The 18,628-nt window shown below is 42.6% G+C and overlaps 1 protein-coding gene across 1 annotated transcript in view; it reads right to left on the bottom strand.

The window, feature by feature from the left end:
• LOC122806094 (extracellular calcium-sensing receptor-like) overlaps positions 1-18,628 on the bottom strand; it is a 630,825-nt gene that overhangs the window by 267,987 nt on the left and 344,210 nt on the right. The window lies entirely within an intron of this gene.

The raw sequence follows: 18,628 nt of genomic DNA on the forward strand, positions 1-18,628 counted from the left end.
AAACTTGCTAAACAACCAAAATGGCGAAAAGACAGCTTCAAAACAACAGCTTCAGTAACAGGCTTTTACTATGATGAATCCACAATATATGAAATATAGAGCTTTGCTGTTCTAAAAGTCTCATGGCATTGTAATTCCATAGCTTTAAAACATGTGGATGTCATAAAAACAGAAAAAATGAACATAAAAGTGAAGAACCCTTCTGATGTAAACAATGGACAAGCGCTTTCAGCTTTTTCAAGCCTTCTTCAGATCCAATTATTATTATGCATAATTACACCCAACAACTGTACAAAATTTGCTAGAATGTTCAAATTGAAAGTTGTATGCATAATCATACCCCACAACTGTTCCAATCTGGCCAGCATGTCCAGATAAATGGCCCTTATCACCAGCTTGGTTCCCTGTTCCCCTGAAAATCCAGTGTGATGTTCCAAGAATTGTAGGCAGCTGTCAATCACATATAACTGATATTCAAACGTGTACATAGTCACAGATTGTATATGGAAACAAACCTGTCATTCTACCACCTCACCCAAAGTGTATGACAGCAATTCTCAACATATGTTGCTTTAACACCTGCAACCTGTCACTCCTGTATGTAAGACACAGGTCACATATATAATAATTTATAAACATACCAGTGTACAATATAAGGCCATTGTGTAGTGTAATAATACATGTAAGGGAAAGACCACTGCAGTGACTAAGAATATTGTGAAAACTACAAGGATATATTAGTTGTTAATTGAACTCTCTCTCTCACCCCTACCATATGTGCATAATAACCCAAGGACACTCCTCAAATGGTATGTGTACACTCCAACCTTTTGTTGGGACATATGTCCTAACGGTTTATAAATATTCACATTTGTTTCTATGCATGTGCCATATGAAAATACACCCATATTGGTGGCCTGTTGCCATCAATGAAACCTGCATGCTCCTGTAATGTCCACTGTTATTCCATATATGCATGTGATCTACTTGCTCTGCAACTGTGTTAATTCTGGTGTTTTGGGTTAATGGGAATACCTATGCATGTTGTTATAACTAGTCCTGAATGCTGTTGACTGTTACTAACCCATATTTGTCATAAACCTGTGACAACACAGCTCATATGGGAAGGTCAGTCCCAGTGGACCCACCTGTCCCACCTCAGCTGGCCATGGCACCTGGCACCAGCACATCTGGGGTCCAGCCTGGGACCTCCTTTTCCATGGGCCCTGTGCCACCTTTGGGTGGAACCGCTGCAGGGGATGGGGCTTGTCCCCCCTCAGAGCGGGTGCGGATGGGGAATCTGTCACCCGTCAACAGGTCCAGGCGATGGTGTGTAAGGAGCTCGATCTGGAGTATCGAGAGCGGCTACGCCAGCTTGAGAGCCGAGTGACACTATTAGAGGGTGTGCCTGCCCCTCCTACACAGCCCCCAGCACAGCCACCTTCGGGGTGCAGTGGTGACTGCCATGGGTGGGGACCTCAGTCCCACTGTTTCCACTTGGGGGATCATGGGCTTGCCAATTCCAAACACCCCTCCCTGTCCAAGGTGTTTACCCCCCATATGTGTCATATACCGGCCCTGTACGCATCTTGTATATCTTGTCTGTTAACCTACCCAACCTACCTCTCCAAATATATCTACTACATCTCCCCAACATCCCACTCTCACCTGAGAAAAAGAAAAAAAAAAAGGCAATCTGTTCCCATAAAAAAATTGTGCCCCATACATAGCTGTCCATTTCGCACATGTGTCTACTGAACACGTGTAATCTGGTCTAATTGGCATCACAATGAATATATGTTGTCCTCACCCCTCTCCCAGGGGTTTGAGGGTCCAAATGTACCTGCAAATATAGTGTAGATGCACAGCTGTTGCTGTAGAAGAAATGGACAGCTATGGACCTTTCCTATACCCTTCCTGCACATGCCTAGCTATTTTCCCTTCTGTCTTTCCCTCTTTGTGCCCTGTTTTTCACCACTTTCCCATCAACCCCTTTTTCTTTTCTTTTAAAGGAATTAGTGTGGGGGTAAGTGGCAGTAAGCACTTTTAAGCAGTGGTAAGTTGGTTTGAGCGGGGGTAAGCTATGCCTACACAGGTTGAGAAATCTGAAGCTAACTGACTGTAAGAAAACATAAGCGGAGGCTGGCAGTGCTTACCATCATGCAAACTCGCGCAAACCCACTTACAACTGCTTAAAAGTGATTTAATCACTCTGTAGCCAACGTGCCATGTTCTGACCAGTAACAAAATAAGCAGCCTCTGTTAGCATAACTCAGGACCCTGCACACCATAGCCAAAGTGACTCACCACTAAGCCATCTCAGATATACATATCCTTGATGTATTCACAAACATATCATCCAGCCCAGTCATTCAACAGTACAGAGAATGTATTCCAACATGTAGATGTATGTGTGTGAGTGAATATATTAATGTCTAAACAGGTACAACATAAATATATATATATATATATATATATATATATATATATATATATATATATATATTTGTGAACATATACATATGCAAATGCTAACATCTATAGATATATATGTCCGCATCTACATGTCTAAATATATACGGCAGGTTATATATATATATATGTCAGTATATATACACACAAATATATATATATATATATATATATGCACACATATATAGGTATATATGGACATACATCTGTAGATAATAGGGAAATAACAAAACATATATGTCTTCATGCAATGTTAATGGGGTTGAGAGGCCCCACAAAATATAAGCCTGGTACGAATAGGTATACCCCCCCAGCCAAGCATGAACCACCTGTAATATAGGACCAAGTGTTGCAGATCCCATAACCAGGACCAGACACAACATGGCCATCCCTAGGGTACATATACACAGACACATATATGCAGATACAGGTATTTTATATATAAATAAATATATATATATATATATATATATATATATATATATATATATATATATATATATATATATATATATATATATACATATATATATATATATATATATATATATATATATATATATATATATATATATATATATATATATTTATATATATATAGATATATATAGTTATATATATATTTATATATATATATAGATATATATGTAACTACACATACACACACAGAGATTTGTACAGTAATATACATATGTAGTACATGCACACAATATGGAGCAGCCTGCATTCCTACAGTCACCACCTTACCAACTGGAAACTGTATGAGCCACCCATACAAATGACATTCATAGCCTGCAACATATACCCACAGAGATATCAAAGGGTATAACACCACACACAGGTGTACATAAATGAATGTGAAAGCTTTATTTGTGTTCTATGACAGTTGTATATGCCATGTCATATAGCTATTTAGACACTGACATCCATATGAACAGTGTAATGCAACTGTGAAACAGTTATACTAAGACAGTAGTCTGGAAAGGTTGACGTATGTTGCTGTCCAGGCCGAGGCCTTCAAGTAGTACATCAGTAATGACAGATTGGACCACAGCATACCAGACAATCAACAGTATGTAATGCAGATGTATAGGTCAGCAGCCTCTATCTACACTCTGTACACAATCCCTACGGGGTACAGAACCCAGTTGACACAATGGGATGTATCTGTTACATAACAAGTCATACCTGACACCATCACAATCACACTGACAAACAGAACATCCCGTATGGCAGGAGGCAGTAGGCCTGCATTTACCCAAGGTGGATTGTATGGTAAAGTACATCCAAATACCTTAAGGCAGCTTATCCCAGATACCCACACATGTTCTAACAGCTTAGGTTAGTCATGGTGCACCCCCCCCTACACTCACTAATACTGGGCCATATACCACTGTTACACACAGTGGCCTCTGGAGTGCATTACGGGACACATGTATTGTGTAGGTGAAACCCACACATATATGGCCCCAACCGCCCAGTATGTGTGGGGGAACACAACAGCAGTGGAGTGATGGCAGGAATGACAGCATGACATACACACAGCCCACTACATACAACCACTGACAGCATGTCATATGTGCAAAGCCCGGTATGTAGGTGGAGGACAGAGGCTGGAACACAGGCACATATGTGTAAAACTGTTGTCATACAGTAAGCAAGATATGTATATGTGTACATATCTATATGGATATATGTATAATTATATATACATATATGTTCACCATATGTCCTGCACATGGAGTGGAGCCCTACCTCAGCCTCAATAGTCCCAACCTTTCAGTGCAAGGGGATGTCACATAGGTAGTGCAGGTATATTTGTAGACTATTGCTACTGTAATTGGGAATGTCTTCACAGACATAGTGTGTGTGGGAGGCCACATCTGCTGTTAACATGTGTGCCATTGGTTACTTACAGACATCTTAAGGTCATCATAGTACAGTACCACTGCTAGCACAGTAATGCCCCTGTGGACTACAGCTGTGATATGGCCAATATATGTGGACAGTCTGACACATTCGGGTAAGTCCAGGGGTATACACAGAATCCCTTCATGCAAGACATGTGGACCAGACCTGGCAATGTGGATGTTGACAGCCATGTAGATGGGTATAACCCATGCATTCTTTTATTTATTTCATTTTTTTTATTTTACATTTGTTGACTGGGATAGTCCGAGTGGATGCCTGTCCATTTTCAGCAGAGGCCCGGGGAGAAAAGCTCCAAACTGGTATACATTTGCCTCCTTAGGTTATGCATTCATACACCCCTGTCTGTCCTGACACCTAATAACCTCTGGTACAGAGCTTCCATGGACACATACTATCCACTAGTTACTGACATACATCTGAACAGCATCCCACTGCATTGTCTGACATACATGACTGTTATGGTGGCCAGGCAGCAGTACATCTGACAAGTATCTTGATCTGGCAAGTATCTGGGCATGACATCTCACTGGATAAGTACAGTAAGCTGCTAGGCATGTAACAATGCACAGTGCAGGCTACAGGCAGACTGACTCAACACTGGGCTACATCTCCTATGTGGGAATACACATGTACCTGCATAGATAGCAGGCTCTACAGGCATGTCGCATCACAGGGTAACAGATACCTGTGTGAAAGTGCATAACCACAGCCAATGTGAACACAGCTACAGCCACATATGGTAAGCTAGCATACTATTACAGTATATGGACTATTTGATGTACACCATCCTTATATGAGCCACTCACACAACAACCTACATATACTGGGCCACTACACAGTGTGGTCCGATGGCTGTCTGTGGTTTGGGACATGTGTGCGTTCGCACCTACAAACATGTAAGCTGATAGGGTGACATACAGTGGAGCAGCATGTAACATCAGATAGAACAGTACCAAGAACAATGACATCTACCACAGTCTCTACACAGGCCAAGGTACATATGCACTATACACACACTGTCGACAATTATCAGACTTACACATACCTCAGAACTGTACACACAACCACAGAATACCCAGGCTATGTCCTCAAATATAACCCCTACTATACATAACATGTGTAGTAGTCTGATATCTCACTGGCTTGTTAGCAGATATGCTGTCAATGAATATGGTGTACAGAACATAAGCACCCCCTACTGCATGATATATGTACAGAGATTGACAGGGTTGTGGCTGGATGCATAAACGCAGGGCCAATATTGACATGTCACTGTGATGACCTCATACATTTCCTGTCGTAACAGGGTTTGATGCAAGATATGCCCTAAGAAGGATATGAAATCAGTACCTCTCCCGGCTGTCACCATCTACTGACTGCAATCCTCACACTACCTTCTGCAGTTGAGAGATAGGTGCTCTGTGCGTAACACAAGGAACGCAAGGCACCACACACTGCCCAGTCCACAGATGACCCTACAGATGGGGATTCCTCATAAACATAGCACCGACATGACAAGTATTAAAACATGTAGGACAGCCATATCCACACACACCAATATTACCCCAACTGCAGTATAGCAGCACTTACAGTCTGTAGTTAGGTCAGGCACATCCCCCTCCTGTGTCTTGGCCTGTTTCCACAGTGTATGTTGTCAGAGGTAAGTCCCCAATTCATCTGTGATGCTGTTTGCCAAACAACAGATCTAGTTTTTGCTCACAGTGAATGAAAAGGCCCAACACCAACATGATGTTCCTAGATATTGGAGTGTGTTTCCATGCAATTGGCTCTGGGAATGTTACCACAGCTGTTCTCCATGCAATCAGCTAGAGGAGGGCTGTAATCCATGCAGAGGCCATCATCTGATCATGAGCATCACTGACAATACACATGCCGCTGCCTAAGCAAAGCAGGTGTAAGTCTCCACATTCACCAGAGATGGAGTGATAGAGGCAGACAGAAGCAAAGATAAGTCAGGGTGGGATGGGACAGTAAAAGGTAAGCATGTTTGTGTCACACACCTACCAGTCCATGGTATCGAACCCATGACTGACTATGTACTGATATCACATCTGTTATCCCTGCATGGTGGACATTGTGAATTATGCTATGGACACCATATAAGAAAGTTTAAAAACACACTCACAACCAACTTCACACAGGATATGAATGACAAACATCAACACACACACACACCTGGCACATTTAAGATTAGAACACCTACCTAGCTAATTATTACACTATAGCACTATGCCATTATAGAACATGCCACAGAGATTATTGGAGCATTTTTTCCCTAAGGGTTTATTTCACAGTGAGTAACATCAGCAGGACTGCCAAAGTAGGGCGAATGAATTGTAGTGAGTGTGACTAGCCAAAAATGCATTGCTCTATACACAGGCATAGGAACAGACACAAAAGCATCCACAACTCCCATGTGTTGGAATAGAACCCCAACCAGAATTCTATATCACACTACAGCATTACACTGTGATAGCACGAACCACAGAGACTGCTGGAGTACTCCTTCCCCAAAGGTGTACTTCACAGTGATTGACATTAGCCGGACTGCCAGAGTAGGGCATTTTAATTGTATTGAGTGTGACTAACCTAAATTGCCCAAATTAGTCTGTATGCATTAACCGCTGTTCTGGCCAGAACAAAAATAACCTGCCTTTGCAGGTCACGAACCCAGGATCCTGTACGCTATAGTCACAGTAACTAACCACTAAGCCATCACAACAGTACATGGGACTGCGGTTCCACCAAAGTAATCCCACCATAGGCTAATCAAACGGAACATGTGAAAGGAATGTATATACAGTTGTCCATAAAAGACCTCTCCAAGGCCAACTTCATGCTACTCAAGGCAGAAGTGACAATGTTTGTGACACCCATGGAGACAGGAGCTGACAGTTCAACTGATGAATCCTGGACTGAGGCACTGTATGAGCACAGCCACTTGTGCATTATTCCTGACATCCCACATAGAACCACAATGCTCACCTCCCAAATCAAGCCAGTCTAGTGGTCTCTTGCCATTAACAGAGTATACAATAGATGGTAGACACTGTTGATGTAAAAAGGGTAATCCAAGGATGCAAACAACTCCCTTACCAGCCCCAGTAAGATGTTGAGATCCCTCATGGAATCCACCAAAACAGGTTATGTAACTAAAATCGACACAGATTCCACAGACAACCACACAGCATTCTATAGTTATGTCCACATTCTTACTGGCAATGCTAAGAAGTGCTCTGAGCTGCAGCAGAATGGCATTACATAGACTTCTCAAACAGAATGTGCCAATATCCTGGCAAATTGATTTAGTGCCACATTCACCCCCTCTACCCCCCAAACGTGCCCATGTCAATACGAAAAGGGTTCCATTGCCAGTAATCATGGCCACACCGACAGAAAACGCACTACCCACATCTAAGAATACAGCATCCATGGGACCAGATGACATCCTGGGCTGTGTACTACATAAACTACAAAATGGAATGGCAACTCACCTAACTGTCATGTGTAATCATAGCCTTGCATCAGGGCTGGGGCCCACTGAGTGGTGTACAGCTGCAGTTATCCCACTACACAAGGGGGGATCCATCTGTGATCCCTGGAACTACCGTCACATCAGTCTGATGAGCCTGATCTGCATGGCCATGGAATGCATTATCAGGGATGTTTTGAATGTAGACATTGGCAACCCTCAAACACTGAACCCCACACAGATTGGACTCATGGAGAGGGAGTCTTTTCTCCTGAAACTGATTGACTGCTTTGACTCCATCTGCATAGCTGTTAAAGAGGGTAAGGCAGTCCACAAAACCTATGTGGACCTCGCCAAGCCCTTCAACACCACCCCCAGTCTGGAAACATAGATTAACATACTAATCCGGCCATACATTTCTATGCCACTTGATGGTTTGCCACATGGCTTACTGACAGAACCCAAACTGTAGTTGTAACTGACTCCAAATCCATCACCAGACATGTGACAAGTGGAATACCTCAGGGTTCAGTCTGGGGACCACTGTTGTTTGGCATCTACATCTCTGAAGTACAGGCCAACATTACGGGACTCTGGCTAAAAAAGGTAACAGATGACTGCAAAATGGTAGTCATTATGAGCCTGACTGTACTGCATGATATGTTACTGATACCAGCCTGACGTCATACAGGTGGGATGGAGTACTGTTAACATCTTGTGCTCTTGCTGTGTAATGTCCTAGTTATAGAATCTACAACAGTTGGTAGTGTATTGCAGGTCAGACGTGTTTGGCTGTGGGAGGGGGAATACCTATTCGTGCATGATGTATGTTGTTTGTGCCTGTCAACCCCATTAGTGGTGCATGTGGACATATATGTTTCTGCTATGTTCCCACTTTATCTACAGATGTATGTCTGTATATACCTATATAGATATAAATATCTGCTTACATATATGTGTGTGTGTATATATATATATATATATATATATATATATATATATATATATATATATATATATAAATACATATATCAATATGTTGTATCTGTTTAGACATTAATATATTTTCACACACACATATATCTACATGTTGGAATACGTTCTCTGTATCATTGAATGAATGATCTGGGTGTTATGTTTGTGAATACAGCAGGGCTATGTATATCTGAAATGGCTTAGAAGTAAATCACTTTGTCTATAGTGTGCATGCTCCTGGGTTCTAGTCTAGCAGAGGTTGTTTATTTTGTTGCTAGGCCGAACAAGGGACAATGCATACAGAGTGATTAAGGCACTTTAAAGCAGTTGTGTGCGGGTTTGTGTGGGTTTGTGTGGAGGTAAGCACTGCTAACGTCTGGTTACAGTTTCTTATACTCAGTTAGCTGCTGAATTGCTTAACCCATGTAGGCATTGCTTAGCTCCACGCAAACCCACACAAACTTGCTTACAACTACTTAAAAGTGCCTCGATCACTCTGTAGCCAATGTCCCTTGTTCTCCTCAGCAACAAAATCAACTGTCTCTCCAAAGCTCAAACCCAGGACCCTGCACTCCATACACAAAGTAATTTACCACTAAACCATGGTGGATATACATAACCTAAAGTTTTCTTAAACATATCATGCAGCACAATCAGTCAACAGTAGAGGAAATGTATTATTATCGCACCACATAACCTGTTAATGCAAGAAGTCTGGACAAAGTATGCCACACTGTGGGTACAAATAGGGATATATGTCAACTAATGCTCTGATACACTTAAAATGTTGCTAGTTACACAGTTATAAATATTAGAACATATATGTAGAAGGAGATGAAGTCCGAAACACAAAAGTGTTACCACTAGTTACTGACTTCAATGCTGCGATCATCCATGACAATTGCCATGTGAATGAGGAACAGGCCAAAATATGAGCAGAACATGCATGGACATATGGATAGATATATATCTGTAAATGTAGACAGATAGACAGCTATATGTAGATATAGGTTCATAGGTTCATAGGTAGGTACTAGGCTATTGGCCCAAGGGCCTACATAAGCCTAGCCAGCAAGGTACCATAGCTTATGCCACCCAAGAAAGTTATTTTCCTGTGCCACTGTCCAGCAGAGACACAGAAGTGATCCCTGGGGTGTATTTCCTATTTCCCATCCATTCATCAAGATTTTTCTTGAAGAGTGCTAATGAAGAACTTTGCTTGACATAGATGGGTAGCTTGTTCCAGAGTATAGGAAGTCTCTGGGACAGGAATCTATACCTCCAGCATGTCCTGTTTATTGTGGTGACAAGGTTTAGGTCCCTAGAGCATGTAGCTTGGAGGGATTGGGATTTATTTAGGTGTAGCATGTCCAACAGCTCTGGGTTTGACATAGCTTTATATGTTAGGCAGAGATCACCTCAGAGTAGGCAATATGCTATGGAGTTTTTTTGAGGCGGTCAGTGTAGGGCATTTGTTTGAGGCCAGTAATCCTCTTTGTGAAGTACTTCTGTGGCCTTTCCAGCTGCTGCAGATGTCTTGTGAGGTACATTCCAAAAGGGGCATTGTACTCCATAATGGGTCTAATGAGTGACGTGTAGAGGGGAAAAATTACCTCTTTTTTCCTGGATGAGAACCCTTTTATGATGAGGTGTGCCATGTAGAAGGACTTCCTGACTACTGTGGTGATGCGACTATCAAAGGAAAGACTACTGTCCACCTGGGTCCCAAGGTCTCTTATCACGCATTCGGTGTTAAGTAGATTGCTGCCTATGTGGTAGTTCATGGGTACAGAGTTTTTACCAAAGGGGAAGACACTGCACTTTTTGGCATTGAGCTTGAGGCCATGGCTCTGACACCAGGCATCTGTCTCAGTGAGGCCCTTCTGTAGGATGTCCATATCATTTGGGGACTTGACTATGGCTGCTAGTTTGCAGTCATCTGTGTACTTCATCAGCCAGAGGCCTTCTGTGTTAGCCTGTACTTCAAAGAAGTAGATAGCAAACAGGAGAGATCCAAGGACGGAACCCTGTGGCACTCCACTTGTCACTGCCTTGAGGTCAGATTTGGAGTCTGCAACTTTTACAGTGTGGGTTCTGTCAGTGAGCCAGTTGGCAGCCCATCTTGTGACATAGGGCTTTATACCTAGTTTAGTGAGTTTAGCTATAATTCCAGAATGCGGGATGGTGTCAAAAGCCTTGGCGAGGTCAAGATAGGCTGTGTAAACCACCTTACCCTCATCCACGGCTTTGGTGACTGCCTCAAAGAAGTCGATCAGGTTCAGGAGGCATGATCTGCGTTTCACAAACCTGAAATGCGTGGGATCTAGAGTTTGGAGGTTACTAACATCTTTGTTTATGATTTCCATGATGATACATTCCATGGCCTTGCAGACCAGGCTCATCAGGCTAATAGGTCGATAGTTCCTGGGATCAGTGTTGGCTCTCCCTTTGTGGAGTGGGATAACTGTTGCTGTGTGCCATTCAGTGGGCACAAAGCCTGATGTGAGGCTATAATTGAACATGGTGCTTAAGTGGGGAGCCAGTTTTTTCTGAAGTTTGTGTAAAATGTAGCCTGGGATGTTGTCCGGTCCCATGGATGTTGTGTTTTTGGCTTTAGAGAGTGCAGCTTTTACCTGTGTAGTTGTGATTACAGGGGCTCTGCATTCTTCCTGTATAGCTATGGGCCCTTTAGGGGGTGAGAGGGGGTAAAGTTAGCACTGAACCGATCTGCCAGGATGTTGGCAATATCAGTTGGTTCTGTAATTTTCGTGCCTTTGTGCTGTAACTCAGAGCAGATCTGTGTGTTGACATCTAGATTCTTGACATAGCCATAGAATGCCTTGTGGTTGTCCTTGGATTTAGTGGTGATTTTATTTTCATAGCTAGCTTTGGAGGATCTTATGAGGGATCTCAGCTTCTTGCTGAGGCTCCTCCACTCATGGGATTTTACTCTCTTTTGCAACAGTTTCTTCCTTCTGTTGTACAGTTTGTTTATGGCAGGGGACCACCAGATTGGCTTCCTTTTTTGGAGGATAGCATCTTGGTTCTGTTTGGGATAGCACAATCCATGCACTCATGTAAGTGCTTATAGAGTGCATTTGTGAAGGATTCAGCAGATGTAACTGTATTGTCCATCTGCACGGGTGTCATGAAGTTCATCACTTCTGTCTTAAGAAGGATGAAGTTGGCTTTGGAGAAAGATTTTACTGTGGTTTCCTTAATGGGGGGTGGGGGCAGGATGTGGATATCAAGGGTGATAAGCTTATGGTTGGATCGGACCAACGAGAAGTTGACTTCAGGTGTGGAACACTGGTCACTCATGTTGGTAATGACTAGGTCTAGGATATCGTTGCCCCTGGTGGGGGTGTGGATAAGTTGATCTAGGGCATTGGAGTTTATGAATTCCAGAAAGCATTGAGCTAAGGAGTTGGTGCACGAATAGTTTTCCCAGTTAATGGTGGGGTAGTTGAAGTTGCCCATTATTGGGGTGTTTGGTTGAACCCTAATATTTTCCAGTACGTCAAGAAAAGAAGAGTGGGAACCCTGGGGCATGGTGGTGGATCTGTAGCAAGCTACAATTTGGATTGCAGTTTTGCCCAGAGTTAGTTGCACTTGTATAACCTCGGCTGCATTATGCTGAGCAACTAGCCTGGAGGTGTGGATATCCTTAAGGAATATGGACAAACCTCCGCCCGTTGGTGTTTTGGTCCAGGTTACATGGCCAAAAAGTGTGGTATGAGTTATAGCCTGGTAGTGCAGGGTGCTCTCTGGAGCCTTGAACCAGGTCTCAGTCACTGCACAGATATTGATGTTCTCCATTTTAAGGAGTGCCTCAAATGAGTGCATTTTGAGATTTAGACTTCTAGCATAGAGTAGCATTACCTTCAGTTTTGTTTGCCTGTTCCTTTTTGTTACTGATACCAGCCTGACGCCATACAGGTGGGATGGAGTACTGTTAACATCTTGTGCTCTTGCTGTGTAATGTCCTAGTTATAGAATCTACAACAGTTGGTAGTGTATTGCAGGTCAGACGTGTTTGGCTGTGGGAGGGGGAATACCTATTCGTGCATGATGTATGTTGTTTGTGCCTGTCAACCCCATTAGTGGTGCATGTGGACATATATGTTTCTGCTATGTTCCCACTTTATCTACAGATGTATGTCTGTATATACCTATATAGATATAAATATCTGCTTACATATATGTGTGTGTGTATATATATATATATATATATATATATATATATATATATATATATATATATATATATAAATACATATATCAATATGTTGTATCTGTTTAGACATTAATATATTTTCACACACACATATATCTACATGTTGGAATACGTTCTCTGTATCATTGAATGAATGATCTGGGTGTTATGTTTGTGAATACAGCAGGGCTATGTATATCTGAAATGGCTTAGAAGTAAATCACTTTGTCTATAGTGTGCATGCTCTGGGTTCTAGTCTAGCAGAGGTTGTTTATTTTGTTGCTAGGCCGAACAAGGGACAATGCATACAGAGTGATTAAGGCACTTTAAAGCAGTTGTGTGCGGGTTTGTGTGGGTTTGTGTGCTGGTATGCACTGCTAACGCCTGGTTACAGTTTCTTATACTCAGTTAGCTGCTGAATTGCTTAACCCATGTAGGCATTGCTTAGCTCCACGCAAACCACACAAACTTGCTTACAACTACTTAAAAGTGCCTCGATCACTCTGTGCCAATGTCCCTTGTTCTCCTCAGCAACAAAATCAACTGTCTCCAAAGCTCAAACCCAGGACCCTGCACTCCATACACAAAGTAATTTACCACTAAACCATGGTGGATATACATAACCTAAAGTTTTCTTAAACATATCATGCAGCACAATCAGTCAACAGTAGAGGAAATGTATTATTATCGCACCACATAACCTGTTAATGCAAGAAGTCTGGACAAAGTATGCCACACTGTGGGTACAAATAGGGATATATGTCAACTAATGCTCTGATACACTTAAAATGTTGCTAGTTACACAGTTATAAATATTAGAACATATATGTAGAAGGAGATGAAGTCCTAAACACAAAAGTGTTACCACTAGTTACTGACTTCAATGCTGCGATCATCCATGACAATTGCCATGTGAATGAGGAACAGGCCAAAATATGAGCAGAACATGCATGGACATATGGATAGATATATATCTGTAAATGTAGACAGATAGACAGCTATATGTAGATATGTTCATAGGTTCATAGGTAGGTACTAGGCTATTGGCCCAGGGCCTACATAAGCCTAGCCAGCAAGGTACCATAGCTTATGCCACCCAAGAAAGTTATTTTCCTGTGCCACTGTCCAGCAGAGACACAGAAGTGATCCCTGGGGTGTATTTCCTATTTCCCATCCATTCATCAAGATTTTTCTTGAAGAGTGCTAATGAAGAACTTTGCTTGACATAGATGGGTAGCTTGTTCCAGTATAGGAAGTCTCTGGGACAGGAATCTATACCTCCAGCATGTCCTGTTTATTGTGGTGACAAGGTTTAGGTCCCTAGAGCATGTAGCTTGGAGGGATTGGGATTTATTTAGGTGTAGCATGTCCAACAGCTCTGGGTTTGACATAGCTTTATATGTTAGGCAGAGATCACCTCAGAGTAGGCAATATGCTATGGAGTTTTTTTGAGGCGGTCAGTGTAGGGCATTTGTTTGAGGCCAGTAATCCTCTTTGTGAAGTACTGTGGCCTTTCCAGCTGCTGCAGATGTCTTGTGAGGTACATTCAAAGGGGCATTGTACTCCATAATGGGTCTAATGAGTGGCGGGGGAAAAATTACCTCTTTTTTCCTGGATGAGAACCCTTTTATGATGAGGTGTGCCATGTAGAAGGACTTCCTGACTACTGTGGTGATGCGACTATCAAAGAAGACTACTGTCCACCTGGGTCCCAAGGTCTCTTATCACGATTCGGTGTTAAGTAGATTGCTGCCTATGTGGTAGTTCATGGGTACAGAGTTTTTACCAAGGGATGACACTGCACTTTTGGCATTGAGCTTGAGGCCATGGCTCTGACTCCAGGGATCTGTCTCAGTGAGGCCCTTCTGTAGGATGTCCATATCATTTGGGGACTTGACTATGGCTGCTAGTTTGCAGTCATCTGTGTACTTCATCAGCCAGAGGCCTTCTGTGTTAGCCTGTACTTCAAAAGTAGATAGCAAACAGGAGAGATCCAGGGGCGGAACCCTGTGGCACTCCACTTGTCACTGCCTTGAGGTCAGATTTGGAGTCTGCAACTTTACAGTGTGGGTTCTGTCAGTGAGCCAGTTGGCAGCCCATCTTGTGACATAGGGCTTTATACCTAGTTTAGTGAGTTTAGCTATAATTCCAGAATGCGGATGGTGTCAAAAGCCTTGGCGAGGTCAAGATAGGCTGTGTAAACCACCCTCATCCACGGCTTTGGTGACTGCCTCAAAGTCGATCAGGTTCAGGAGGCATGATCTGCGTTTCACAAACCTGAAATGCGTGGGATCTAGAGTTTGGAGGTTACTAACATCTTTGTTTATGATTTCCATGATGATACATTCCATGGCCTTGCAGACCAGGCTCATCAGGCTAATAGGTCGATAGTTCCTGGGATCAGTGTTGGCTCCCCCTTTGTGGAGTGGGATAACTGTTGCTGTGCACCATTCAATGGGCACAAAGCCTAATGTGAGGCTATGATAGAACATGGTGCTTAGGTGGAGAGCCAGTTGGTTCAGAAGTTCATGTAAAATGAAGCCTAGGATGTTGTCTGGTCCCATAGATGTTGTGTTTTTGGCTTTAGAGAGTGCAGCTTTTACCTGTGTAGTTGTGATTACAGGGCTCTGCATTCTTCCTGTTTAGATATGGGTCCTTTATGGGGTGAGAGAGGGTAAAGTTAGCACTGAACCTATAGGCCAGGATGTTGACAATATCAGTTGGTTCTGTAATTTCCGTGCCATTGTGCTGTAACTCAGAGCAGATCTGTGTGTTGACATCTAGATTCTTGACATAGCCATAGAATGCCTTGTGGTTGTCCTTGGATTTAGTGGTGATTTTATTTTCATAGCTAGCTTTGGAGGATCTTATGAGGGATCTCAGCTTCTTGCTGAGGCTCCTCCACTCATGGGATTTTACTCTTTGCAACAGTTTCTTCCTTCTGTTGTACAGTTTGTTTATGGCAGGGGACCACCAGATTGGCTTCCTTTTTTGGAGGATAGCATCTTGGTTCTGTTTGGGATAGCACAATCCATGCACTCATGTAAGTGCTTATAGAGTGCATTTGTGAAGGATTCAGCAGATGTAACTGTATTGTCCATCTGCACGGGTGTCATGAAGTTCATCACTTCTGTCTTAAGAAGGATGAAGTTGGCTTTGGAGAAAGATTTTACTGTGGTTTCCTTAATGGGGGGTGGGGGCAGGATGTGGATATCAAGGGTGATAAGCTTATGGTTGGATCGGACCAACGAGAAGTTGACTTCAGGTGTGGAACACTGGTCACTCATGTTGGTAATGACTAGGTCTAGGATATCGTTGCCCCTGGTGGGGGTGTGGATAAGTTGATCTAGGGCATTGGAGTTTATGAATTCCAGAAAGCATTGAGCTAAGGAGTTGGTGCACGAATAGTTTTCCCAGTTAATGGTGGGGTAGTTGAAGTTGCCCATTATTGGGGTGTTTGGTTGAACCCTAATATTTTCCAGTACGTCAAGAAAAGAAGAGTGGGAACCCTGGGGCATGGTGGTGGATCTGTAGCAAGCTACAATTTGGATTGCAGTTTTGCCCAGAGTTAGTTGCACTTGTATAACCTCGGCTGCATTATGCTGAGCAACTAGCCTGGAGGTGTGGATATCCTTAAGGAATATGGACAAACCTCCGCCGTTGGTGTTTTGGTCCAGGTTACATGGCCAAAAAGTGTGGTATGAGTTATAGCCTGGTAGTGCAGGGGTGCTCTCTGGAGCCTTGAACCAGGTCTCAGTCACTGCACAGATATTGATGTTCTCCATTTTAAGGAGTGCCTCAAATGAGTGCATTTTGAGATTTAGACTTCTAGCATAGAGTAGCATTACCTTCAGTTTTTGTTTGCCTGTTCCTGCTATGGTGGTAAATTTGTTATTTGAACCCTACCTAAAAAGGCACTATAGGGGCAGCAAGAGCCTTAGCCAGTATCCGGAATCCCAGGGGCGGCAGGTGCAGGCCATCCATGGCAAAGCATCGTGGTCTGTAGACCAGGTCATCCCAAGCAGACAGATACTGGATCCCCTTAGAATGACACCAGAAGCTTAACCAATTGTTATATATATATTAATGTATGACTCACAAATAATTATATATATATATATATATATATATATATATATATTTATATATATAGGTACATACATATACACACACACACACAAAAGGTATCAGTAGCCATAGATATGTAGAAGTAGTGTGGAAGTACTGGGTGCAAAGTATAACCCTCAGCCGCAAGCCCTTCAACTGGCACCTGTCAAATATGTGGCAACCATTCCCACAAATGAGAATACTGACATTAAACATATACCCACCCACAATTCAAAGGACATGACACAGCACACAGGTATGCATACATAGATAACCTTTATTCGTGTACTATACAATAATGTATGCCAGTACTGACACCACATAAAGTTTGAAATATGTAATCAGTTATGAATGCAAGGCCCACACAAAACAGTAGATGCAAGCAATGTGTATATATACCATGCTATGCTCTCCAGGCCAAGGCCTTCAGTTAGTACAACATTAGGAACAGGATTTGCCTTCAGGATACGTAACAATCAACAATTACAGATGTAGTTCAGCAGCCTCCAATTACACCCTGTAGTCAAGCCCTAGGGGGAAAAGTAGCAATTGTTTTAATGTCACCGTATCTTGTACATTAGCATTGCTTAACCTAACATCTCACTATCACACTGAATGACCCTCTTCTTAACAGTTATAACAGTTATGTCACTGAAAAGGTGCCATAGCCTAAGTTAATGGCTTAGTACCCCCCCCCCCATAAAAGGCTGTACAAGGAACACTGTGTACCACACACTTACCTCAGGAATGTACAAGGGCACATATGTGTTCTCCAGCTGTTGCCCCCATATATATGGACATGGCACAACAGTTAGTGTGGGAGTCCATGACATAACTGGGATGACAGCAGTAACACTAGCGGTAAATAATGATAGGCCATTACCTAACAACCCTTCCTGTATCACATCAGAAAAAAGACTGGCATATATGTGGAAGACAGAGGCAGGAACATAGGGCCATATTTGCATTATTGCTGTTACACACCCTGGAAATTGCTGGTGTTACAGGATTCATTGCAGCATACCCTTATGCAGGGATACGACATTGAAATACAAATGGATGTAGCCATGTACTGATAGCACTCAACAGACAGAATGCCACAAATATATTTGGGACAATACCTGTGTGGTGCACAGAAAAAAGCTAACAGCCAATCCCCCGGTATCATGCGGATAGGCCCACAGTTGAGAGCTATGCAGACGGGCATTCCATGAAAAAGTACCATGTACACAGAAACCCTGTAAGAACAGCAAGATACATTGCACACAACACTAATCACTCTGTCTGTAGGTCTGGAACCTTACCCAAATGTGTATTTGGCCTGTGTCTGCAAGTTCTGCTGTAAGAGGTATTGCTACCTGCTGTCTGTAACACTGATGTCCGCACACAGGAAGTATGTCATCCATACTGTAAAGGTGAAGGGACAATGCCCA

This window comes from Protopterus annectens, chromosome 7.part0 (genome assembly GCF_019279795.1).
Source record: "Protopterus annectens isolate FY-2018-M chromosome 7.part0, PAN1.0, whole genome shotgun sequence".
Taxonomy (NCBI): domain Eukaryota; kingdom Metazoa; phylum Chordata; order Ceratodontiformes; family Protopteridae; genus Protopterus; species Protopterus annectens.